The following is a 26,020-nucleotide window of genomic DNA, read 5'->3' as shown; positions in this document are numbered from 1 at the left end:
TTTAACAGCTACGTCAGGTGTGCATGTATGCAGCAAAAGTGGTGGTGGAATGAGTGGGTGGGTTTTGGGTGGTTGGTGGTATGTTAAGATTTGAAATCATCATTAGGGATTTTTTATTGACAAACCAGTTTTTCACTGACATAAGCACTCATGAACTGGGTGAGGCGGGTGGGTGGAATGAGTGAATGCCCCTTGGGAAGGTAGAACAGGCTCAATGGGTGTGGTGGAGGAACTAAGGAGATGGTTATAGAAGAATAAAAGAGAATGAACAATGTTCTCTATTAATGATCTCATTTAAAGAATCAGTATTTTGTGGCAATGAAATTCAGGGCATAGTTATGCTAAAATGAGGCTGATGGGGAGAGTGGGGGAGGAAAGTTGGAGTGATTTGTGGTTGTAAGGTCAAAGAATATTACCTTTTCAAATACAGAGCAGCTTTAGAGAATTAAAATAAAAACAGACACTATGAGAAGAACAAGTTTTTGTATGGCATTCCCAAGAAGAAATAATACACTTGTTATGCATTACAGTCTGTGCTCAAAATGCTATTTCAGCATTCTGGGTATTAAAAAAAGAACCTTATGTGGTCTTGTGGTGAACGACTGTGAAGGATTATTTAAAGTAAACTGTAGGGAAATATAAAACAAACCCAGCTAATTTATCACAACAGTGAAGATGCATAAATAAGATGTTTATGAATAACAAGGACAGCTTACCTATTATTTCAAAAAAATTTCATTTTTAGTAGAAAATATGCCACACTTTATTTAAAGGAGAATGACCCTTATTTATTTATTTGTTTGTTTGTTTGTTTATTTATTTATTTTCACAGCTCTATAGCCTCTGGTACAGGCTAACTTATTACTATGAATATAACATGATGACTATTTGGGAAATGTTTTAATTATATAATGAACCTCTGAGAATCTTAGCTTGAGGCATATATATCTTCACACGCAAAACTAATATTACCTTAAGCCTGGGAGCTCAAGAACTCAGCAAACGTAGTTGCCAATCAATTGCCAATCAAAGAGAAAATGGATGATGAGAGTGAAGATATGCCCTTGTTCCTTTTGATTCTTTCATTAATAACATCCAGCATTTTGTAGAAGAAAACCTCATTGTATCTCTCTAACCAAGTAGTTCAATGAGAGAATATCCTACACCATTTTTCATAGAAGGCTCTAGTGATATGTTTGGATTTTTATCGGAGTCATTGAGTTTTGTGTTGTAGTTCTGAAATTGGCAGGTCAGCTCCTGTAGCACTGACTGCCAGTTGCCCAGTGAATGTTTTCTTCTTTCCTTCTGGTCACACAGTTAGACTGCATTTGTCAGCCTTCCTTGCAGTTAAGTGGTGGCGGTCATCACAAATTGATGTCTGCCAACAGTCCTGGCCCATAAAAACTCCCTACGTGATCCTTACCCTGCTTCTTTCTCTATGTGCCTGCTGAATGGAGAGATCTCCAAGGACCTAGGAGGTAGTGGAGCCACAATGTGGAAGGAACCTGGTTCCTGAATGACTAAAAAGGTCTTCCTTTCTCATTAACATGATCAAGAAATCACCTTTATTGTTTAAAGTCACTCAGATTTGAGGTTGTCAGTTACGGTGGTTAGCCTACCCTCTCTAATTTGTTCAAATGCAAAATCTTTCCTGTGTCTTTCTTACATGTTTCTGTTTTTTCATCAAATTATAGCTGGTCCATATTCTTGCACCTAATAAACAAGGGGAAATAAGCTGGGCAAAAAGAAATGTTTTCATTATTGAGAAATATAAGGGAGGATGAGCAGCTAAATCATATCAATACCCTTCTAAAGACCATATTAAATATAACCAAATTACAGATTCCTTTGTCATGTTTAGGAAAGGATAGCTGAAGAAAGCAATGTGTAAACAACTCATATTGATTAAAATTTTTAAAAAGCATACATGATTAAACATGCTTCAGACATGAAAATGTCCCACGAGTGGCCTATGTCAGTGATTATGAATCCATGTCTCCCATGTCAAGTGAGAAATAACCAAGACTTTTTTAACCCCTGCCCCCTTGGAAATTCTTGTCATCATGGAAATAAGTTCATGCTTCTTGGAGCAGGTTCATTTATCCTAGCTGTACCATCCTAAAAACCCCAGGTAAGTTTGGAATACTTGGAAACATTGAGTCTTACAAATTTAAAATGCCAACACAGTTTAAGTGTCCTGTAAGTGAATTACAGAATGAGGCAGAATAAGATGTGGCAGTCAAAAAGATGTTTCTTGAACACTCTCATTATTCACCTCCTACTGGAAAGGTCACATAAATGAAAGTCCTACACCTTATCCCCCACACATCCATTTAAAATCCATCAGGTTAGGAAAGAGAGCCTTCACCAGTTAAAGAGGCTGCACATGAAAATTCATAAAAAGGACAGATTTCAATACATCATCTTCAAGAAGTGATACTCTCAGAGGTTTGCACCACTGCTCTTTTACAAAATCTTTGATTTGCTTCTGATATGCATTTTCACCCTTTCAAATGCAACCAGATCTCAGTACATATCACATTTTTAATGAGAAGAAACAAGCAGGTGTTGATATGTTATATATAACTGCAACAATTCCAACTACCTTTGTCTAATGGGTATGAATATCACTTTTCAACAATACACTAAGGAAAATGAAAATAAAAATAGAATAGAAACCTATCATTGTATTTGGCATCTAGAGAGGACATATTTCACTGGTAGCTTTTATCTATTTTGGGAGACAGCTGAAAATTAACAACATCTAGAGATTACTGAGAAAACGCTAATGTGAATCAATATCACATTATTAATAATTTGCATATTACTTAATAACCCTTGTTTTCTTCTTGAAAGCATCTGAGTATGAAATATTTAGTCCCTGATATAAACCACTGGTTGGCATTTCTGTTACCAATGCCCATGCTTTTCAAAGTAATGAGTCTTTATCATAGGAGTTTCAGTTGCTGTTCTTATCAAACATCTATTAGGATGGTGCACAAGTAGTTGTGGTTTTTGCAATTATTTTCAGTCTCTTCAACTGCAATTACTTTTACACGAACCTAATATAATCAAAATATAGGCCCTTTTAAACCATGGAAGGATTGACATAACAATATGGTTGTAATGTTTGCTTACAGTTATCCAAAATTCTGACTTATACCGTGCTATTGGCTACAATAAATTAAATCAACACCATCATCATCAACAACAAAACATTTAGTAAGTGTGTAGCCTTTATACATAAAATGGGAATAGAGGTAGAGGAGTTGTGTAATGTGGTCCACGCATTTATAGAAATTATAGATTTGAAAATATGAGAAACTGACATGAGAATAATAACTACTTCAGATAGGCAGCCTTTGCAATAATCAGTGCCATAGATTTACTTACCAAGGTTCATTGACATAAAGTCTGGGCAGACCAGATAAAGCCATTACTCACACAGATGGAGCCCACCCTGGGGCAAGTCTACATTGGTAATAATTGTAAGTCACTGGCTTCAGGGAAACCTGAGTGCTGGAAAATAGGGTCTAGTCATGTAGGTTTTCTTTCTTTCTTTTCTTCTTTCTTTCTTTCTTTCTTTCTTTCTTTCTTTCTTTCTTTCTTTCTTTCTTCTTTTCTTTCTGTGCCAATTTTAGTTTTATTTAAGACATCACGTTTTACACTTTACAATACAGTGCTGATAAAGTTCATTGTTATTTCCTTTCCCTGTGCACATATTCCATAGTTAAGTATCAAGAATGCTGTTCTTTAGTATATAGCAGCTCAACCTTAAAACTGCCATGGGATTTGCTACAAATTTGGGTTCTTCCATATTTTGTGTCAAACAATGTTAAATCTATGCTCAAGGTTGGCTTAATCAACCTCTTTGAGGGAGTGTCCAGAAGAGGCACCACCAGAATGGGTGGCCCCACCACCAGGGAAGCCCCCAGGCATCCCTCCTGGCATGCCTCCTACACTCTGGCACAGCTCGGTAATGATGGGGTTGCAGACTTTTCCCACCTTTTTCTGCTGATGTTCAAATTCTTCCTTCTCTGTAGTCTGATTCTTATCAGGCCAGTTGATGATTTCATTGTTATTTTCAAGAATCTTCTGTTTATCCTCATTATTGATCTTGCCTTGAAGTTTTTCATCTTCAACAGTTGCTTTCATGCTAAATGCATAGGATACAAGTGAATTCTTGGAAGATACCTTGTCCCTCTGCTTCTCATCTTCAGCTCTGTACCTCTCAGCTTCCTGGACCATGTGCTCGATGTCTTCCTCACTCAGATGAGCCTTGTCATTAGTGATGGTGATCTTGTTCTCTTCACCTGTACTCTTATCCACAGCAGAGACACTGAGGATGCCATTGGCATCAGTATCAAAAGTGTCTTCAGTCTGAGGAGCACCACGGCATGCAGGAGGGATGGCTGTGAGTTCAAACTTGCCAAGCAAGTTGTGATCCTTGGTCATGGCCCACTCATGTTCATAAACCTGAATGAACACACCAGGCAGGTTGCCAGAGCAGGTGTGAAGGACGTGACTGCTGGGAAGGGGTAGTAATATTGCGCTTGATGAGGACAGTCATGACTCCACCAGCAGTTTCAATGCCAAGGGAAAGAGGAGTGACATCCAACAGCAGCAAATCTTGAACATTTTCAGGTTTGTCTCCAGATAGGATGGCTGCCTGGACAGCTGCGTTATAAGCAACAGCCTCAACAGACTTGATGCTCTTATTGAACTCTTGTCTATTAAAAAAGTCCTGTAAAAGTTTCCGAATCGTGGCTGTACAGGTACAAGCACACCCCAGGACAATATCATGGATCTGGATCTTGGCATCCCAAAGGGCTTTCTCTACAGTGTCCAGGGTGCCACGGAAAAGGCCAGCATTCAATTCTTCAAATCAGGCACGGCTGACAGAGGTATATAAGTTGATTCCTTCATAGAGCGAATCAATCTCAATACTAGACTGGGTGCTGGAAGAGAGAGCATGCTTAGCACGTTCACACGCAGTATGGAGGTGACAGACAGCTCTCTTTTTCTCACTAATGTCCTTCCAATGCTTGTGCTTGAACTCTGCAATACATGGTTGACCATTCGGTTATCAAAGTCTTCTCCACCTGAGTGGGTGTCCCCAACTGTAGATTTGACCTCAAAGATACCATCTTCAATTGTGAGAACTGACACATCAAAAGTGCCACCTCCCAAGTCAAAGATCATAACGTTCCTTTCATCTCCAACCTTTTGGTCTAAGCCATAAGTAACAGCAGCACCAGTTGGTTCATTGATGATTCTAATGGTACATTGAGATCAGCAGTAGTTCTAGCACCTGTGGAAGCCTGACGCTGTGTGTCAATGAAGTACGCAGATACTGTGACAACAGCATTAGCAACAGTCTTCCCAAGGTAGGCTTTGCAATTCCCTTCATCTTTGTCAAAACCATAGATGACACTTCTTCTGGATAGAAAATTTTTGTCTCTCCCTTGTGTTCTACTTGGACCTCAGGCCTGCCAGCATCATTCACCACCATGAAGGGCCAATGCTTCATATCGACTTGAACAATAGCATTTAATGCTGTTTTGTTGTTGTTGTTGTTTTTGTTGTTGTTGTTTGCTTTTTGTTTTTAATTATAAATCCATATCCAGTCAGGCATTTGGCATCAAAAACCATGTTGGAGCGGTTCATTGCAACTTGATGGCTTGTGGCATCACCAATCATTTGTTTAGTATTAGTAAAGGTGACATAACTTGGGGTGGTTTGTTTTCCTTGATCATTGGCAATTATTTCCACTTTTCCATGCTGGAAGACACCCACACAAGAGTAGATGGTGCCAAGACGAATGCCCACTGCAGGACATTTAGACATAGTTCCTTCAGTGTAAGTGCAGCTTGCAAAGAGGATAGATCCTGACAGCTACTCCCACATTCAGTGAGGGCCTTGTAGATTTTCTGATACATGTTCTTTCTCAGTTTAAAAAAAAAATCCCTTCTATTCCTAGTTTGCTAATTGTATCATGAATTGAAGTTGAATTCTGATAACACTTTCTCTGCATATATTATGATTATTACACACATATATAAACACATGACTTAGAACATGTATTCTGATAGCACAGTGATTTTGTATTGATTAGTGAATGTTCAACTAACCTTGCGTTTTGGGAATAAAGCTCACTTAGTCATCAAAGCTCACATGTATATACATTTCATGTAATTGTTGGATTTGATTTGCTAATATTTTGTTCAGTTTACATCAATGCTCTTGAAGAATATTGATCTATAATATCTTTGTCTTGTTCTGGTGTCACAGTATGCAATAGTGGCTTCATAAGTTGTGTTGGAAAATGTTCTCTCCTCCTCTAATATCTGAAATAGTTTGCATAAATTTGTTATAATCTTTTCCTTAAATGATTGACAGAATTCACGAGTGAAGTTATCTGGGCCTGGCATTTTTATTTTGGGAACATTTTTAAATTACTAATTCAATGTGTTTAACACATATATTGCTATTTATATTTTCTATTTATTCTAGTTTCAGTTTTGTAATTTCTGTCTTTCAAAAAAACATGTATTTCATCTAAGTTATCAACTTTATTAGCTTAATGTTTTTATTTTAATAATAGTGTTGTAATATGCATTTAATGAATTTAGGGTGTATCTTTTCCTTCTTTCCTGATGTTGGACTTTTTTTCTCTCAAATCTGGCTAGTGGATGTCTGAATGTCTTTCAGTACAGTGTGAACCCTGGGGGTTGTTCATCTTGCAGTGCTCGTGTTTCTTCTTTTCTGAGCCTTATGGAGTTCCCCTGTGCAGTTTCCAACCAGAGACTCCTGAAGGCCCCTAACAGATTGCTAGGCCTCTTTCTCTGTGCTGCTCCTCTGTACTGCTCTGCATCACAAATTCCAGCCACCTCATCCTTCCTACATTCCAAGCTCTGTCTCCTCATGTCAGTGATATGTCTGTTTCCATCTTTTATTTTCCTCCTTTTCCTGTGGTCCATTACATGCCTCCAGGCTAAAAGCCAAGGTTCTTGTAGGTCTTACCTCGCTGATTTCCCTTGTCTCAGGGATCACAGTTCTGCATTGCCTATTGTCCAACATCTGAAAACAGTTATTTCATATATTTTGTCCAGTTTACCAGTTCTTCATAGGCAAGGTAAGTCTGGTTCCAGTTAACTTACCAAGGCCAGAAACATTAGTGTATTATTGCAGATGGGGGAAACTGAGACTCAGATATTTATCTTTTCCAATATACACAATTAATATATATGATTAAACCCTCCACTAGACTTTTCCCACTCTATCATACTGCCTCTCAACTTATTCAGCATATATTTATGGAACATGTAAGTAGAATTTCTCTAGATTTAAGAGAATCCCTCACACTTAGGTAACTAGAATAAAATGATATATTCACATGAAACAATATATGACAGTGAATTATGCACTCTGTGCTAGCAAAGTTTAAAGAAGATGGGAAACATGTTTTACAAAGTTGTTTTAACAGAGGAAAAAAGATTCCATATAATAGATGTTCAAGTAAAACAGAGAAAGAAAATATAATACCTAGAAAATATCATCCAATTCAATGCTTGACATAGGTGAGAACTTTCTGATTTTAATATAACATGATGCCAACTATAGTGGTCTCATTGGGGCCAAGCAAAGCCATTTTTGCCCATTCATGTTCTCTGTGACCCTCGCAAGAAGTCTATTTGAGAATTATTTAGTGTGTCCATTATAAGACAGAGATCCTAAAAGCTCATTTAGTTTAATCAGATTAAAGCTTTTAATAGTCAGAAACCAAGCACGTTTTATGTTCACTGGACAATTTGAAATGTTTTAAAGAAACAGATCCTACAGAAAAAAAAAGAAGAGCCTCTAAGAAATTTTGACGTAATTCAATTATTTATTTAAGATTTGGTTTACATGAAGCTTCGTTTCATAATTTAAGGTATCTGTATCTGAAGAACCCAGACCTGTTAAAACAGTGAAAAATATATAGAAAGTCATTTGCCTACGAGATTTATTATTGTTAAGTATCAGAATGTGCCCCTCATTGCCACAAGAAAGTGACATGTCCAATCCATAGCAGAATTCCATGAGTTTGAGGCTTTTAAATAAATATTAGCATCTCATATATGGATGGTTGCTGTAAAATACACAGAAATGGGAGCTTCCTGGCTATTTTCCAGGTCCGTTCCACATTTCCTGAACTTGCAGATGTGCTGGGTGTTACACATAGACTTGTTTTTTCCCCCAGCTCTCTAGTTGTTTCTAGGTGTCGGTAGTCATTTGATTGTAACTGAAAAAAGAAAGTGGTTTGTTGACCTTCAGGCACAGAGACACACAGAATTATTGATGTGTTACTAGAATACATCAGTCTGTTACATTGTACATAAGATGAGAAAGAATTCCAAAGTGGATGCAAAGAGAGAAAAAGTAAAATGCACATAAAAATGGTTCCCAGAGCAGAGGTGTTGAGCAGGCATTGGCTTCTAAGACTAAATGGTTGAGAAAGGATCTCTCACTGAATCATAATTTCTAAATTAAAGGTAAAGAAAAACACTGTTGAGGATTATTTCCACCCTGACCTGCGTGATAAGTGTGATGGCTTATAGCTCATCACTTTCATTTTTTTCCCGAAAGTGCTAATTAAGCATCTTGATATGTAGAGAGAAGAACAGTCACTATCATCTTGATGGTCTGAGGTGGACAGTCGACAGCACATACAGAAATCTTACATATCTTTTCAAACGTCTATGACTAGAGGAGAATAAAAATGGGTATTACATATCTATTAGTCAGGATTCTCCTGATGGCAACCTGAAAGAACACCTCACTCAAACTCTACTAAACATAAAGGGCATCTTTGGCTTAGGTAGCTGGAAGGTTCTGAGCCTGGGGACCATCCTAAGCACAATTCGGGTGCTTCTCTCATTTCTGTCCACCAGAATTTAGAAACTTGAGTGGCCTAAAATAGGGTTCCTCAAACTTGGTACTAGTAACATTTTGAACCAGATTACTTTTTTGTGTGGGGGGGTACTGTTCTGCATATGATAGGATGTTTGGCACCACTTGCTCAAGTTCCTATAGCCACAAATGTCTCTAGATGTCACTCAAGGTCCCCTGGGGGGAAAAATTGAGAACCACGGTCTAGAAATTAATAACACAAAGTGCATCGATTCAAATTCTGTCTCTATCACTTTCTAGGTGACATTGAACAAGTTACTTTACTTCTCTGTGATTGAATTTCCTTCTCTCTCTAATAATAATTACAGCTAGATCTACAAGATAAGGATATTGTGAGCATTAAGTGAGAGAATACAAATACAATTCTTAAAACAGTACTTGCACATAGGCAGCATTCAATTAATGCTAGCTCTTCATACCAACAGCAAAGTTCACTTCATATGGTAAAGAAATGGCTTCTGGCAGCATCGGGTTAAACAGGACTAGCTTAGTAACTTCAGAGGAATAAACAGCTTTATTTTCCCCCAGTGCATCAACTGGTCCACCTTTGAGTGATATGATTATGTCTTGGACCAAGCACAGCAGCCAAGGGGATGGAGTAGTGTGAATGGCCGGCCTTGTGTCAAACTCTAATCCTGTAGATAAAGGGAAGAGATCTTACTCAAAAAGTGATATGGGAAAATATGATGGGCAGGCAGAATCAATAGCCACCATAGTCTACTTCAGAGTATACAAAAAAAAAAGTACAAGTAGGTTTTGTACCATGGCAATTGATTGATGGGTCATGAAAACCCACCTCCAGTCATGTTTTGGTGACTCTTCTGGAGCAGAGTTCAGCAAATTATCAGCTCAAACAATGTCAAGATGTGCCAAGAAAATGACCATCTGAAAATGTATCAGATACAGACTTGCTATCCGATACCAAACTAGAGGCAGGGAAAGGCTGGTTGCAGCAGAAGGAAGGGACATTGCTCTTCTTTGGCAGTTTTGCAGTGAGAAAAACAAAGCAGAGACAGAGCTACCATCATTGAGCTCTTCTCAGGTGATAGATGCTTTAATTGTGTTCTCTCAAGTAATGCAACATCTCTACATGACCATTGATTTTATTCTCATTTTTAAATTGAGGAGAATAAAAACTGTCTAGAAAGGATGCATACATTTGGCTCAGGTTCACAACCAGTAAGAGTTGGAGCCCGAATTCATGCCCAAACCTGCTGACTTTACCCGCCTACCCTTCATCCCCACTCTACCATTCCAGTGTCTAGAGAAGATGCACAAGAAAGCTAAGCTGCCAGATATTTGGGGTACCTACTTGCTAGAGAAGACAGGGCATTGGTTAAAGCTTTTCTGTTTGGCAAATAAGCCCAGCTAGCACTGCTGTGTGAACTCCCCAAATTGTCCTGGTGAATGTAAGTCCAGACAGGAAGTCCTCCCTGCCAGAAGGGCACTTCTCTTGTCTTATAGTTGTCTGGATTATTTGCACTTTCATATCTTGCCTTTATTTAACACCCAGATTAAATGCTGCTTCTATTCAGGGTTAGGCTGAGAGAAGTGGACACCACGGGCAGCTGATAATTTGGTATTCTTTCAAAAACAAGATTTCAAAGAATACAATCTGTACACCTTTTTCTTCATATTCATAACAGGAATTGAACATGATGTACCATTTCAACTTCACTGGAATTGCTTTTCATTTCACAGTTTCCTCTCCACTGCCATTGCTTGTGATTGGACAGCACTAGTTACTCATACTTTGGTAAAGTCTTGATGCAGAAAAATTGTACTGAAATACACATCATTTTATTATAGAGTTTCAGCTTCCAAAGACAATGATATCAGATGGCATCAGTAAGCTGCCCTTGGGGTTGGAAGCAAGCCTGGGTTATATTTCCCAACTTGCAATAATCCTCTTCTAAAGTAGTAGCACCAGTAAGGTGGGTTTGTTACTTTCTCCTAGTATGGCACTGCCTACTTTAGTGGGAGCTGGGCCAATTTACAGTATGAAAATTGTGCAAGCAGTTTCATGCTGGGTTAATTGGCACCATATTTCTGACTTGTGGTATCCTTTGTAGATTGATCTTCCCCCATGACCACCAGGTCCCACTCTTTATCTGATTCAGCCTTTAGGGTATACCCCACCAACCACACAGGCTGAGGTGATCTATCCCTTCTCCTTTTCTTGGTCATTTATTATCCTAGGTCTGAGTCTTTCCTTGTCATGGGAAGCCACTAGCTTCTCACACCTTAATGTCTGTTGCTGTAACTTAATCGCCAACCTTATGCTTCCTTTTTTTAATTTTTTTCTTTCTCATGGTGCCTAGCTAGCTATGAATATTTGTCAATTTCATTTTGACATAATTGTGGACATTTTCTATATAAGAACCAGAATTTAAGTTTATGCTTGTGGAGCATTTTACAATATGCAAATAGGTTTTTTACAGAACAACTAAAGAGAAACTGAGAATGCCTATCTCAGCACAGAGCTGAAATTTAGCCACACGGCATGAATTAGTACAAGTAGGGGATTTTTGCAGTGGCTCTCTCTTTTCTGTTTTTGTTATTTTTTTTAGGGAAATAAAATCCACATATTTATTAAAATCAGATTAAGCTCCTCAACTGCTGATGTCACCTTGCCAGTTTGCCAATGTCTGCTTGCTGCTGGTTGTGTGCAAGTCCAGGCTATGGGCTCAGTCACTGGACTGTCCATCATCGTTTTTGGCCCGCTATTCTCCTTGGCATGCAGTAAGCAGCTAGCTCAGATTCCCAAAGTCTAGACAAAAGCGGGGTGATTGTGGCCGTCATAAACTGGATGACAGGGCTGATTTCCTCTGCCTTTTCATTTTCATTATGCAAACAGTTGCAGTCCTAACTGCAGGACCTCAGCTCACTCTGAATGTATGCCAATCCTATCATATGACTTTCCTAAGAACTCAAATCACTTGGGGCAGGGGGTAGCAATGTACAGAAACACTTCTTGCCCTTGGTGGTCATGGATGATATCTATGGTTGGTGCAAGTCATGACCTGTTCTCTCCTGGCTGCATCAAGATCTTGGAGCTTTCCCTGATCTACCTTTACCTTAGACCTGCCACAGCTCGCATCCATCCCATTGCATGTGTCCCTTTCTCAGCCTCTGCTGAAGGCTATGTTGTCTATTGGCGTAGGACATGCAGTCACAATCTTACTGGATCTCAACTCAATTGCCTTCTAAATCCCTTCTGAAAAGGACAAGGAGACTTCTGAGTCTCTTCAATGCCACAGAGAATATGAGAGTGGCCTGTGAAAGAAAAATTGAAGGACTGCTCTCTGCCTGACAAGGTTGAGAAGCCAAACTTAGTTTCACAGGGGAGCACCGAAAGTTGGTATGGTGGGTTAGGATAGACGGGTGAGGATGGAAGAGAGAGAAGAGAACAGCCAAGGAAGGGATGGTCTATTCAAGAATCTCAATTGAAATCTGCCACATCATTTTCTTTTTCTTGCTGTAATACCTATACCTCTCTAACACATCTTCCCTCTCCAAACTGTAGCCCAAAGGGGGCCATCAGGACCCATGACATCTAACAGATTTCTTTTCCCCCATATTTCAATCTTCTATGCACCATTCTCCAGGGGTGGAAGAGGTGGGCTCCCTGACCCCAGCCAGCCCTGCCCCCTCCTTTTCCCTCTGGATTCCCTTAACTTAAAACTCTGTGGTCTGATTCTCTAAGTGTAGCTTACAATTTCATGTCTTGCTAAAAAGGCCAAGAAGAAGTCTCTATTTCCTGCCATGGGACACTATACCACAGAGCTCAGTCTGGGAAGAAAAAAGGCTGTAAGGGAAACACAATTTTAAGGGGGAAATTAAAATGTATAGGGGTATCTTCAAAAATACTATTACAAAATGATTCCAGATCACTTAGCTGGTGGCATGAGCATGATACTACCCTTTCAGTTCTGGTCCAGGCTGGCTCAGAAACTGGTGAGAATAGAGTTTGTCCATGAAATGCATCCATGATCGGCTTGGGTAAGGATGGAGAAGGCCATAGATGGCACATGATTTGATATAGAAAAGAAAAAGAAAATATGTGAAGTCTCTCAATTTAGGAGTTCTTTGTTTGCTACAATCTTAGTTATATAAAGTCCAAGAACATGTACACAATATGCCCAAACCACATACGACCTGTGGCTCATGGGTAGGCCCAAAATAACAGTATTTCCAAGGTATAAAACGAAAAATGTAGCAATAAAATGTTTTACATAAAACAGAGAGGAAAGAACAAAGGAGTTGCTATTTCCTTGTTTTGAACAAGCAGTACCCCCTGTAAAGAGTTAGAGCTGCACAGAGAGAAATGAAGATCTTCATTATACAGTTGACCCTTGAACAAAGCAGCAATTAGGGGTGCGAGCTACCGGTGCAGTCTGAATTCAACTTTTGACTCCCCCAAAACTTAACTACTAATAGCCTACTATTGACCGGAAGCCTTACCAAATAATATAAGCAGTCGATTAACACATATCTTATATGTTATATCTATTATATACTATAGTCTTACAATAAAGTAAGCTAGAGAAAAGAAAATGTTATTAAGAAAATCATAAAGAAAAAGAAATACATTTATACTATTATTGAAAAATATTTGTGTATAAGAGGACTCACATAGTTCAAACTGTGTGGTCCAAGGGTCAACTATACATGTGCCCAGGCACAGGTTGCTGACAATATGGTACATGAAATACTACAGCTGGTCTAGTATGCCACAGGCAGAGTGAAAATTGCTATTATATTTGTGTGTGTTGGCCTGGCCAGAAGAGAGACATCCTTTCATTTGCCTCTGGGACAAGTGTCAACAAGCACCATATGACAGATGAGGTTGGGATTTATTCTTTGCCTGTTTTGAGAAAACAGCTCTGGCCTATGTCATCTTCATATGTGTGAACACTGGTGCCCTGGGAACACTGTAAGCCTCTTGAGAGCAGGGACTGTTTTCCACTTCTTTGTAGAAGTGCCAAGTGGGCAGAGAGATGCCTTTCAATAAGTATCGGATGAAGGAGCTGTCCTTGCCATGGCCATTCTCTTCCATTTCGCTGTAGCGATGCAAGTGATGCACAGTAAAAGGCGGGGAATCTGGCAGCTCAGTGAATCTCCACAGAAACTCAGCCATAAGTTATGAAAGTTTCCCCCCAAATGTTTTTCTTGCAGTCACCTCCACCTCGTCTTTTCTTCCTCCTCTTTTCCCACAAGCCATCTTCCCTTTTCATCCATGTTTTGCTGTATAGTCTCCAACACCAGGAGATGATGGACACTTATGTGCTCAGTCACCTCCCTGTGTAGGTTTTGCACTTGACACGTTTAAAGCCTGGAGATACTTCTTCATACTCTGGCTTCACCATTTTGGCCCAGTATATTTTGAGGAAGTCAAATGATCCCGCTGTATCCATATACACTGCTCTCCACCATACATGAATGAGGAAACAGAGAAGGTAGATAGAAAAAGACTAGTGGGGGTGGGGGGGTGGGGGAAAGGTGAGAGAATAAGGAAACAGTCAAAGTAATAATTCAGGTTAGAGAAATATAGACATTACTAAAAACTAAAGGAAAAGTATTCTAACCCTTAAAATGAGAGGCAGACTGTGGGGGAGTATTACAGTTTATGAAACACACAGAAATTCAGTACAACACCCAGGAGGCAGGGTAGGGAGAGACAAACAAAATCAAACACTGCAATGTTATTCTTTCAAAAGAAAGAAAGAGAATTAGTATGATATTAGCTGAGAGAATAGATTAAGCATGAAGTGGGGCTGAGCTTGAGTGACTTAGGGATCAAAATCATTTAAGAGAAAAGACCCAGGTCCTTCCTGCTGTGCCACTGCCGGAATCTGTGACATTTCTCTTTCCATGTTTCAGGCCCACTGAAAAGCCAATCATCCGTGACGGAGCCTCATCAGGGTCAACACTGAGGGCTGCTGTGGCCACATCCTAGAAGGTGTGCTCAGGGTATCCTCATCATAAAGTGCTTCGCAGCATCCCCTCTCAGACCCACCACTGACATTTCAGGACTGAGATCATGAGTACATATACGACACCTAAATATTAAAGTAGGTCAAGCTTGCAAACTACTTAAAAAAAATATGTTCTATCCCCCTCCCTTGGCAAATACACGTTTACAATTACCTGGAAATTCAGGGTCCAAATTAAGATTTTTGGAGTCCTTGGAATTCTCTACAGAAACTTGAAAATGCAGAGAAAGCTGGGCTTCAGTCCCCAAATCCTGCCTCAGAACACAACATCCTCACTTTCCACATGGGCTTCATCCCACACCAATGTATGTGGACATTCAAATGTTTTCACACCTTATCCCTGCAAACAACCACCCTTTGGCTTACTTTGATCACTCCTGGCACCCACATGTGCACTGACCAGTAATATGGTCTGTGCACAAGAAAACAGAACTGGCAGAAGTCTGCACTGGCCCGGAAGCAGGCTCAGGATATATGGAACATGTTCTAGAAGTGAGGGCAGTCTCTGTTCGGGCTCACTCCCATAACCCTGCAAACTCTTTTCCTTGCAGGGAGGAGTACAGCCAAGTCAGAACCACAGAGAAGTCTTCCAAAGCCTGATATCCGAGGCCTAGCTTGCTCAGGTTTAAGGGGACTACTTACTATCCCACAGCCATTAACTGATGTTTACTGGTCACTTACCTATAATACCACTATGCTAGGCTGAAAACTATGAATGGCAGTGCCAGGGGATGCACTGTAAGTGACAAATGGTGAGAATAGTCAAATCTATATCAAGAAGTACGTAATCACCTCACAAATCTCTACCTTTCTCAGGTTCCTTGTGTCAATAAATGGCTCTACCACACTGACCATGACCACCAGAAACCTGGGATCACTCTACATCTCTGCTACTTCCTTGCCTCCACATTTGTTTCATCCATTCCACTTCACAAATGCCTCTTCACTCCGATTGCTGAGCGCAATACAGCCAGCTGTTCCTAGGGCCATGCTCTGTGGAGTAATTGAGACTTATGAGCTCAGAGAAAGAGCTGAGCCTGATGTGGGGTGCAGGAGGTGATGAACTAACAGCTATGTTATGCCCCTGGTTAGGAACTTCTTATGCGTTACCTTTGGAAGTGGTTGGCTCTTGAAGGAAAGGTTCACCTTGGATAAGAGAGGAATGGTAAGGCCATTCTGAATCAGTGGTATGTTGTCTTTGTCTTGTGCAGGAACCTAGAAGAGGGAAAAAGGAGTCAGGCTTTGTATGCTTTAGCTTATTTTTAGGGTAATTCATCCCTAACGTTGATTAGACCCTTACTCTTCAGTGGAAACACACCAGTATGCTTTTGTAAAGGCACAAAGAAGCTATTTTGCATTTCCGCCTTGTGCTGTCTCCTATTGCCCTTCCAACCCCGTAACCAGCAGGCCTGTTGGTTGTCTTTGAGACTCTTTCACCCTTAAGATCCCTTATACAGCAGTGCCCCTAGCTCGGGAAGCTGGCTTCTAGCTTGGCTGGACAGAGGTGTGAGAATCTGGGTGTGATGTCAATGTACCACGTGGACAATTTTAAGTCAGCCCTAATGTGTACTCAGCTGCCCAGAGCTCTGTAGAAGTCTTGTGTACAACATGGAACCTCAGCTGTTTTATAACCATCCTCCCAAACTTCAAAGCTCTTGGCCCAGATGAGCCAATGAAATCTAATATATATATTTTTTATTTTATGCTCCTTGTGTCCATGCAATTGGAATAAACTGTAAATTAGGTGTTATAGCTCTGTGGTTTGGTTAGATGCAATGGTTTAGCAATGCAGCTTTAGTTTGTTATAAGATAATAGCTGCTTTGCTTTGTTGTGACAGTAGCAATAAAGTAAAGTTACTATAATGTAAAATGTGGTAACCAACCCAAACTACGAAACAAAGCCACAAATCAGAGGTGGCCCAACTCTGAGAACTTTATGTGTAGAAGCTACGGTAAGTTCCCATCTCTGAACACATAAAACACAAGACCTGTCAGAACCTTCAGTAAGTACTACGTGGACTCAGACATCTGCCATGAGTCAAATCATGTCCCCCAAAACTATATGGGGTAAAATTCTTTTGGAATATAGAACTATTCCATGCCATTTACATCACAGAGAGGGGAAACTTTGCTGAGTCTAAGTTGGTATTCAGAAGTGCCTGGGCATGTATGAAGAACTGGTGTATTGGTCAGAGTCTCAAGGAATCAATTTCCTGAGAAAATTGGCTAGGAAAGGACACTTTTGTACAGATGCCTGAAAGAAAGCCTTAGATGGAGAGGAAAACATCCTATTTATGTTAGATACCGGTCTCTATTTTGAACCTACCAGTGCATGCCAGCCCCTTGTACGGGATGCTGCAGGCACAGTTGAAGCTTTTTTTTGGTTTTTGTTTTTTTTGTAAGCAAAGGGGCTAACAAAATGTGCCATGGAGGGGGAGAGAGACACACTGGGGAACTCCCAAGGTGTGGGGACAATAAAGGGGCATGGCGCCACTCTGACTCCTGACAAATTGCTAATTTTGGAAGAAGCAGGAGGGACGCAGAGCCCTTCTCAGATTTTGGCTATAACTACAGCAGCAAAGCACCCCCATCAGGGGCTTCAGGTGGAGCCAACAGCAACAAGAAAAGTAGGAGATGGTCCATGAGCTCATGTGAATTAGCCAGGAATGCCAGGAAATATTGATGGGGGCTGAGGAAACAGAGACGCATGTGTGAATCTTACAGAGTGCTTAGCTCCAAATGTTCGGCAGATGCTGGAAAATACCACCAAAATTTGGGCCATTGCTATGAATGTGACCCTGTTTGTTCTCAGAAGTTAGCAAGGCTAAGACAACATGAGTTAGAAATGGGAAATATTTTGGTTTGATACTACAAGCTAATGTTTATTGAGTATTTACTACATGTTACAGATTGTCTAATACACTTTCCATGTGTTATTTAATTCCCCATAAACTGATAAAATAACTCCCATTGCTTGTTTCACTTCTACAATGAAAGATTTGTAGCACATTAGTCTTACTCAAGATCCTAAATATTAAGTGGCTAGAGCTGGGAACTAAATTCATGGAGTCACACTCCCCAGCTGTGCTTACAACCATTGCATGATGCCCCCCTTCATCACTCTATTCAGAGAGTTACTTTTGTTTAACATTCCAGACTGATGCCTCTCTAACGGACAAATTTCCTGGGCCCTGAGATACCCACAAACGTATCTGTATCATTAAATTTATATACATCTATAATACCCTGCAAAAGAGAAAATAATGTGCACCTCTTCAAACATGCAACAGTATAAGAAAACGATTTCCTCAGTAGATCAAATTTCTGTAAATCTGGTGGGAAAGGACACGTGTCATAAGAAACACTAGCACCCAGAGACCAAACTGTTGTATTTTGTGTACAGTGACCCATTGGGAAACCACCAGTTGTCATAGAATTCCATATAAACTTAGACCAATGGGGCCCTCCTAAATGGCCTTGGAAATAACTTCCAAATGTTCAGATGCCTGACATAGGAAAGGTATATACAACCAAATATGCATATGTATAAAGTTCACAGGTCTGGAGGAGATGGCTAAACTTTGCATATGGACTTTCTGATTTCTCTCTCTCTCTCTCTTTTTTTTTTTTTTTTTGGTTGGTTGGTTAAAAAGCTGACAGACTGTATTACAGCTAACATTCCCATATTGATTATACCATTTCTGAGGCTGGCCTCTCTGTGACAGGAGCAGCATAATTAGTTTTTTCCTTGTTAAATATTTGTAAATCATTCGTACTTTTATGGGGTACATAACCTGGCTGTTACCCTTCAAATAATCTTCTTGTAACTTGTTTAAACAAGAAATATCTCCCAGAGCACAGTGTCACTGCTGTCCTTCAATGAGACTATAACATAAGGACTTCTCTTGCTGGCGAAATACAAAAGGGCATCCATGCCACCGTTACATAAAATAAGTCTGGAAGAGGCTCTATCCAAACAGACTCAAGAAACCACTGCTCTGATTACACCATTGGGAAGCAGCTAGACTGGGGAAAACAATGTTTGATTTGGGCTTTTTTGGTTTTTTATTTATATTTATTTACTTTAAGCTACTGGTAGCCACAATTGTCAATCTCAATCTTTAAAAAGCACAGATTTGAGGTTCATAGGGGGAAAAGTATCAATACTACTTAAAATTACATCATCATGCAGTGATCTTAAAATAGGCATTTCAAGGTGCAACTCTGACAAGTGACTTTCTCTTATCGTGCCCATTGAGGTTGCTACTTCAAAAACAGGCAGTGTAGGAGGCCATCCAAATAGTCCGAAGAAGCTATAATTACTTAACAGGTTTTTGGAAAGTCTCCTTGGATGTGGACTTCCCAGTCTCACACAGCACAGCCCGTTGGATATCTTTAACTATTATAAATCCTTTCTTTTTCTTTTAAAAATTAGAGTGAATTTGATTCTGATTAAAAGCCAAAAATCCCTTGAATCTGATAAACAATTGCATTTAAAAACTCTGTATGTTGATATAACATACATAAAATAGCAAGATCTACATCTAAAAAGGGAAGAAAGTGTCTAGTGATTCTTAACCTAGACAAAGGTCTGTGGCAGCAAGAGCAGCGTCCCTGGAACGTGGAGTCCTGAGCGTCAGAACTATGCTTTTAGGGGGCAGAAACCCATTCAGACCAGTTTAAGTAAACATGATAAGAATGCACAATAATGCACAAAACCTCAGGGCAGGAGGTAAAGCTGGGCTCCACAAACGACCACAAATCATGAGTCAGAAAGCCGTAAGAAAGAAAGAGAACTAGTTTGCTCTTCCTGAGACCACTTGATCCCGAGTGCATTTCATGATGCCTCTTCTTCCTCTCTGCAAATGGATTGGCTACTTCCATGGGACCTCAATTCAAAGAACTATTCACAGTTGTGGCTGAGCTAAGCACACCTAAATTAGCAAAAAAGAGAAGCTGCTGGGTTGGTTTGGGCACGCTGTGGGGCGGACGGTGTAGGGTGTTGGAGGCAGGCAGAGGCAGCGCAGTCCACAGCAGAGGAGGGTAGGTGTTTTGGCATGGCCAGAGGGGAAGCCGAAGACGTAAGACCACTGGCTACCTGTGAATATCCAACATGGCTTGCTTTTGAACCAGAAGCTAGTGTTTAAATGTCTTTTAAAGAAAGACACATTTGGACGCAATTTCAAATGCTTTGTATCCAGATGATGGCTACAGAGAAGCCAGTTCATTAATTTGTCTGATAGGTAAAGAAAGACTTAATTTTTTGCTTGCTATTCAGTTTGTAACGCATTTTTTTTTAAATGTAAAGGCCAGATTGTAGACATCTCAATGGAGAAGAAACGAACAATCATAAAAATTGGCTCATTCTATCTAGTCCCCTCAATCCTTTTTGCATCCCTGGCAAATCAATGTGTAGCAATCTGTATCAATTATTACAACCACACCAAATGGGTTTCCTGTACACACACACACACTCACACACACACACACACGGATAATAAAAATCTTACGTACATTTTACAGTATTCCAAAATATATTAATTGTTGTTGTTGTTTTTTATTTCACAGAGTAGCCCTATAAGAGCAGTATTAGGTTGAACCATATAAAATTGTCATGTTTTTATGGTCAAAAGTGGTCAAAAACTGACAATTTTACATATTTCAACCTAATATTAGGTTGGTGCAACAGTAATTATGGGTTTTGCAATTATTTTTAACCTTTTAAACCGCAATTGCTTTTGCACCAAACTAATATTAGTATAACATGAATTTATTGAGGTGTTAAGCAACCAATTTGAGCTTTCCTGGTTCCTAAGTGCTAGAGATGGAACTAGGACCCCTGTCTTCTGACCCTTAGCTCAGTGTCATTTCCACTACAATATTGTATATATGGAAAGAACATACCCATATATAATATAAACCAAACTTAAGAATCTTGTCTATGTTTGTTTTGTAATAAATTCACTATAGATAAAGATAATGAGAAAAACTTCAAGAAATCTGCCTTAAATGTTGTTCTTCCTTAATTTTTTGCAAACTTATGCATTTTTTCCAAATTAGCAAAGTGCAAAGAATCAAGTCATTTATGTTTTGAAAAAATTACATATTTAGTTTTTCACATTAATTGGCTATGAGTAAATTATTTTTCACCTCTGCTGTTTATGGTTCAGGGAGCTAAAGAAAAGAAAAAAAATTGTCTGATTAAACTTTAAAAAAAGAATTACGTCATGAAAAATTATTTTTCTACATCTCTTATTTTTCCTTTTTTTAAGGAAGTGAGTCAAAGCCTCTCATTTTGAGAAAGATGGAAGTATATCTTTTGTTTCCAATGTAGTCTTCCTAAATTATATCTGAATTGGAATTCAAATCAATAATCCAATCCTTCTTCTGATTATACTAATGTTTCTTTAAAATACAGATGTGTTGCAAATGAGTAAATCATATATAACTTGTTAGCTTTTATTTTTTTTAATGCTGCAGGGGATTCCTGCATATTATTATATATGCAATGTTTTCCAGAGGTTTAGCAAATGACTATCAAACATGGAAATACAGTTTAACAACTTAAACTAAAAGAAATGTGCATCATTAATTTAAATTCCATTAGCTGGCTGCATCCCAGCAAATCGCAGTAGTTAAGTGCCTCAAGTGTGTGATGTGGGAATTGTGTTGGTCCTGTGAGCCCCCGATTTCTGTGAGCAGCTCGGCAGTTGTTTTGTTGCCCTAGAAGATAGATCCTTTGTCCCCACGCTGCACTCACAGCTTCTCAGGGCACCAGGAAGATGGCACCGATTTGTTTACCCATGAATGCTTTTTTGAGAGGAGAGAGGCCTCTGTGCTTCAATGTTTCCCCCTGGACAGAAACTGGGGTTGGGGGAAGGAGGGTACTCTGTGTCATTTTATTGTTTTTCAATCTTTCTAGCTCTTTGAGAAGATTCGTCTTCTACCTTCCAAGTTTAAAACCTAACAACAACAACAAAATGACTTTTTCCACACTATTACTTATTATTATTTCCAGACAAAACAGTTTATCAGAAAAAAAAAATTTAAGTTGGAAAGAAATCTCCAGAAATGTTATCTGATTGCCTGAGTACTTTATCTGATACCTGATGGATGCAGTGCCTACGGGAGGCTCTGTGGGTGAGACTCAGAAAAATATCTCTCTACATATGGTCTTCTATGCCACTGAGACCCACCCCCATCACATACAACCACACGCTCTTTTACATTATTGGTCTATAACTATACAAGGCTGTCCATGTTGAGTGAAAACAATACATCTACAATAACCCTTTGTTAACACACACATATATTCTTGCTATGGTACTCGTCATTGATTATCATTTTTTGTATATGATCCAATTTTCTCTTTCAATAAAGTCACTGCTTAACCTTGATTTCATGGATAAAAAATGGGGGAAAAAGGCCAAAAATTAGTAACTGTGTCAGGGGCAATTACTGCATAATAGTAAGTAATAGCCCAAAGCTATCAGAACCCCAAAATTCAGTGGCTTAAAACATTAAGTGCTTATTATTAGTCATAAGTCTACAGATTAGCTGGGTAGTTCTGGTGTCTGCTGGGCTTACTCTTATCAGCTTTGGGTTGAGTAGCCAGCTCTCTGGACATGGCTGGGATCTCCCCCATGGTTAGGGGTCAGCTTGGGATTAGCTGGTCTAGATGGCCTCACTATTTTGTCTGATGGTTGGCTGATTTTTGGCTAGGATATCAGGGGTGACTGGTCCATTATCTCAGCATCCAGCAGACTAGCTCAAGCTTATTCTCATGGTGATGACAGGGGTCCAAAGGAGTGAGTGAAAAGGTTCAAGGCTTCTTGAGGTTTAGCCTCAGATCTGGCACACCATCACCTCCACCAAATTCCATTAGCAGAAGCAACGTACAGCCTGAGGCTGGATTCAAGGGTAGAGGAAAGAGACTCCTCTTTTTTAATGGGCAGAACCACAGAGTCCCATTGAAAATGATGTGGATATAAGAAGGTATGAACATTCATGGCGATTTTAAAAAAAATTATTCTATCACGGTAGTTAATATAGTGTTTCTAAAGTATGCTGCACAAAATACTGATTCCATTGGTGATTTGCAAAACAACACACGTGCACACATATGAAAAGGGAGAAGCATCATTTTCCAAATACAGTTAGAAAATTGCGTTTATGGGATCCATCTTGCAATGCCTAGAAATGAGCTAGCAGGGACAGTGGCGCTAGCTCTCTCAGCAGGAGCAGCTTCAACTCCCCATGGGGTCAGAAGCTCCTTCTCCTCTAATCAGCAGCAGGTGTGCTGAGACTCAGTTTCCCAAAGGCCCCTCAAGTCTCCAGATACCAGGCAACTGGAATTTCCAGCAAGTATCCAAATGGCTGGTGTCCAAGTTCAGATTGCTAGATGTCTGAGCCCACTTCTCCTCATTGAAGACTGTTCTCACGCTTATATCATACAAAAGGAGAGCAGTAGGGTGGCAGAGTCCCTTACAGCAATACATCCCTGCAATACATCCTGCTGTGCTCTGCCCCAGCATATTTCTCTCACATCTCCCCAGGACTCAGAGAACAGGGACCGGTGCACCTGCTGTGATCCTGCGCCAAATGACATTTGCTGGTGTTTGCACACAGGCCATTGCATGAGAGGGTCAAACAAAAATTATCAGGGTTCTTTGATTCTTTAGTGTACAACCTAGTGCCTTTGGTGATTGACTCTCTAACAGACAGAATATACCGTTTCCCAAGTTTTTTGACTAAGGAACCTTTTTTTAAGAAACGTCTTGCAGAACTGGCATTGTATAGAATGCACATTAGGGAATGATGTCTCCCTTAAAGGATATATTTTAGTAAAATAAATACATCAAAAATGCAAATTCATAAAAACGCTCATTGTTTACTTTCTCACGTGCTTACTTTCAATTCCTTCTGAGGAATTTCTGACAGTCAAAATAAGCAACTACACAACAGAAGCAACTAGAAAAAAAGTAAGTCGAACTTTTTTTTAAAAAAAAAAGGTCAACAAATAAAACAGTTGAAGTTGTCAGGAAAAATAGTACGGTGTGTTACATTTTAGGCACCCCGCAGAAAGTGCTTTGAAACAGAATCAGAACACAGTGTTTAATTTGAATCAGTAAACAAAGAAAAGTAATAATTTATTATTCATTTAAAAAAATCTTAGTTGTGCCCCAACTATGTATGAGTTACGTAGGCTACTGGGGACATGTAATGAATAAGATAGAGTTCCTGTCCTTAAAAGGCTTACGATCTATGACAGGAGTCACCACCTATTTTGGCAAATAAAGTTTATTAGAACTCAGCTGCGCACATTTGTTTATTTACTGTCTATGGGTGCTTTCACGCTCAATGGCAGAACTGAGTACTTGCTGCAGAGACTATATAGTTTTCAGATCCTAAAATATTTACTGCCTGGCCCTTTACAAAAAAAAAAAAAAAAAGTGCAGACTACTCCAGGTTCATCTTTAACTGCTCCAGCTCTGTATTCTTTCACTTAGAGAATGGATTTTTTTGTTTGTTTGTTTTTTGTCTTATGGTTTCAATTACTTCGTCTACAGAAATGACTCTGTAATCTCTATACCCAGTCATAGGCACTGGAGGTATTTCTAGAACTTATTAATTCATCCTATGAAAGCAATTACTTACTGTGCCTACTCTCCATTTTAGTCCTCTGTCTAGGTCAGAGTTGACACATAGAGAGAAACAAGAAATGTGACCATTCAGATTTTAGGTGCATATGGAATATTTTACTACTGCTCTAATAGTATCGTGCGTTACTTTGGAAGTTCTCCAAGTGCTTTACAATAATTAGCTTTTTACTCTAACAGGCCAGGGAAATTTTTAAAAAGTCATTGATATTATAACTGTCCAGTTGTGAAAGCAGACACAAGGGAGTTAAGTGATTCCATAAAAGAGCTTGATTCCCTGACAGCAAAAGTTACTCCTAAGTTTTAGCAACAAGGCTGCTGCTTCATTCTATCTCATGCAATAGCTGGAATTTCATTAAACTGGACTTCTAGGAATTTCCTTCTCTGGACCCTAATTTCAACATAGCTACTCCCTGCCCCAAATGGTACAGGGCAAGAGGCCTATCCTATGCTCAGCACTATTATTAGGTGAAGAAATGATGGTGCAAATTCAGTATTATTTTTTTACTCCAAGAATTCCCCGAAAGGTTATTTCTGCCTATGTGCTTCTCTAAGCCTTTGTCATGGTACCTTCCTTGCTCCTTCAGCTCCCAGTGCTCAGGTTGTTTCTTTCCCACTGGAAATGTGACAATGGTAAATTCAATCAGCTCTGGAGGAGTGGAAAGTCTCTAATTCTGCCTGTTTTCATCAACAAAAGCACTTCCTAAAGGAAAAAGGTGACTTCCCCATCCTAGTTCTGAAGAACCAATTTCCAGGAATGTAGAGACTTTGGAAGTCTAAGAGATTGTCATAAAAGAAATAAGAGCATGACTATTTTTCTCCCAGGACTGCTGGAGCTCAGCTCCTATATAGCTCTGAAACTCTACTCACTCACTTTGTCCTCCACGTATTGTATTTCAATAAAAACTTAATAAACAGAATATTAAAGATTTGAAGAATTATACAAAGTATTCAATTTCTAACCCTGCCATTTATTTTATTTTTATGAGATATCAGGACCAGTTTAATAAGTATAATAAACATAAACTCTGACATTTATAACACTATTCACCAGATTAATACCAAATAATATTTTCTAGAAGTGCCATTTTAATAGGAATAAATGGATAAACAGATATGTGTTAGACTTACTCTACCAAGATTGTGGGAACTCAATTTTTGAAAGCAAATTAACAGCCAAAATCAATATTTTCTCCATTAATTTCATGTTCACTGCAAGAGTTTTACTAGTAGAAGATACCAAAAGATATGCTGGTATTAGACTAGCCAATGCTGCCTCTGATGCAAAAAAAAAAAAAAAAGAAAAAAAAGAAAAAAGAGTTCTTACTTTTTCAGTCTTAAATGATGGCCATGGGCTTACTACTATAGGGCTCTTTACAAAAACCTTTGCACGCGCACATGAGCACCACTGCC

General features: G+C 39.3%; 1 long non-coding RNA gene across 8 annotated transcripts in view; it reads right to left on the bottom strand.

The window, feature by feature from the left end:
- Positions 1–26,020, bottom strand: part of LOC109437798 (uncharacterized) — an 801,312-nt gene that overhangs the window by 184,020 nt on the left and 591,272 nt on the right. For 7 of the 8 annotated variants that reach the window (XR_012496361.1, XR_012496360.1, XR_012496362.1 and 4 more), the window contains one exon: positions 16,059–16,163. This is a non-coding gene — a long non-coding RNA (uncharacterized LOC109437798). Of the gene's footprint in view, positions 1–7,903; positions 14,427–16,058; positions 16,164–26,020 lie in introns of those variants that run through there. The other variant, XR_012496366.1, reaches the window with a different exon arrangement.

The sequence above is a fragment of the Rhinolophus sinicus genome, linkage group LG05 (assembly GCF_036562045.2).
Source record: "Rhinolophus sinicus isolate RSC01 linkage group LG05, ASM3656204v1, whole genome shotgun sequence".
Lineage (NCBI taxonomy): Eukaryota > Metazoa > Chordata > Mammalia > Chiroptera > Rhinolophidae > Rhinolophus > Rhinolophus sinicus.
The sequence above is the reverse complement of the archived record's forward strand: the minus strand, read 5'-3'. Positions and strand labels throughout refer to the sequence as shown.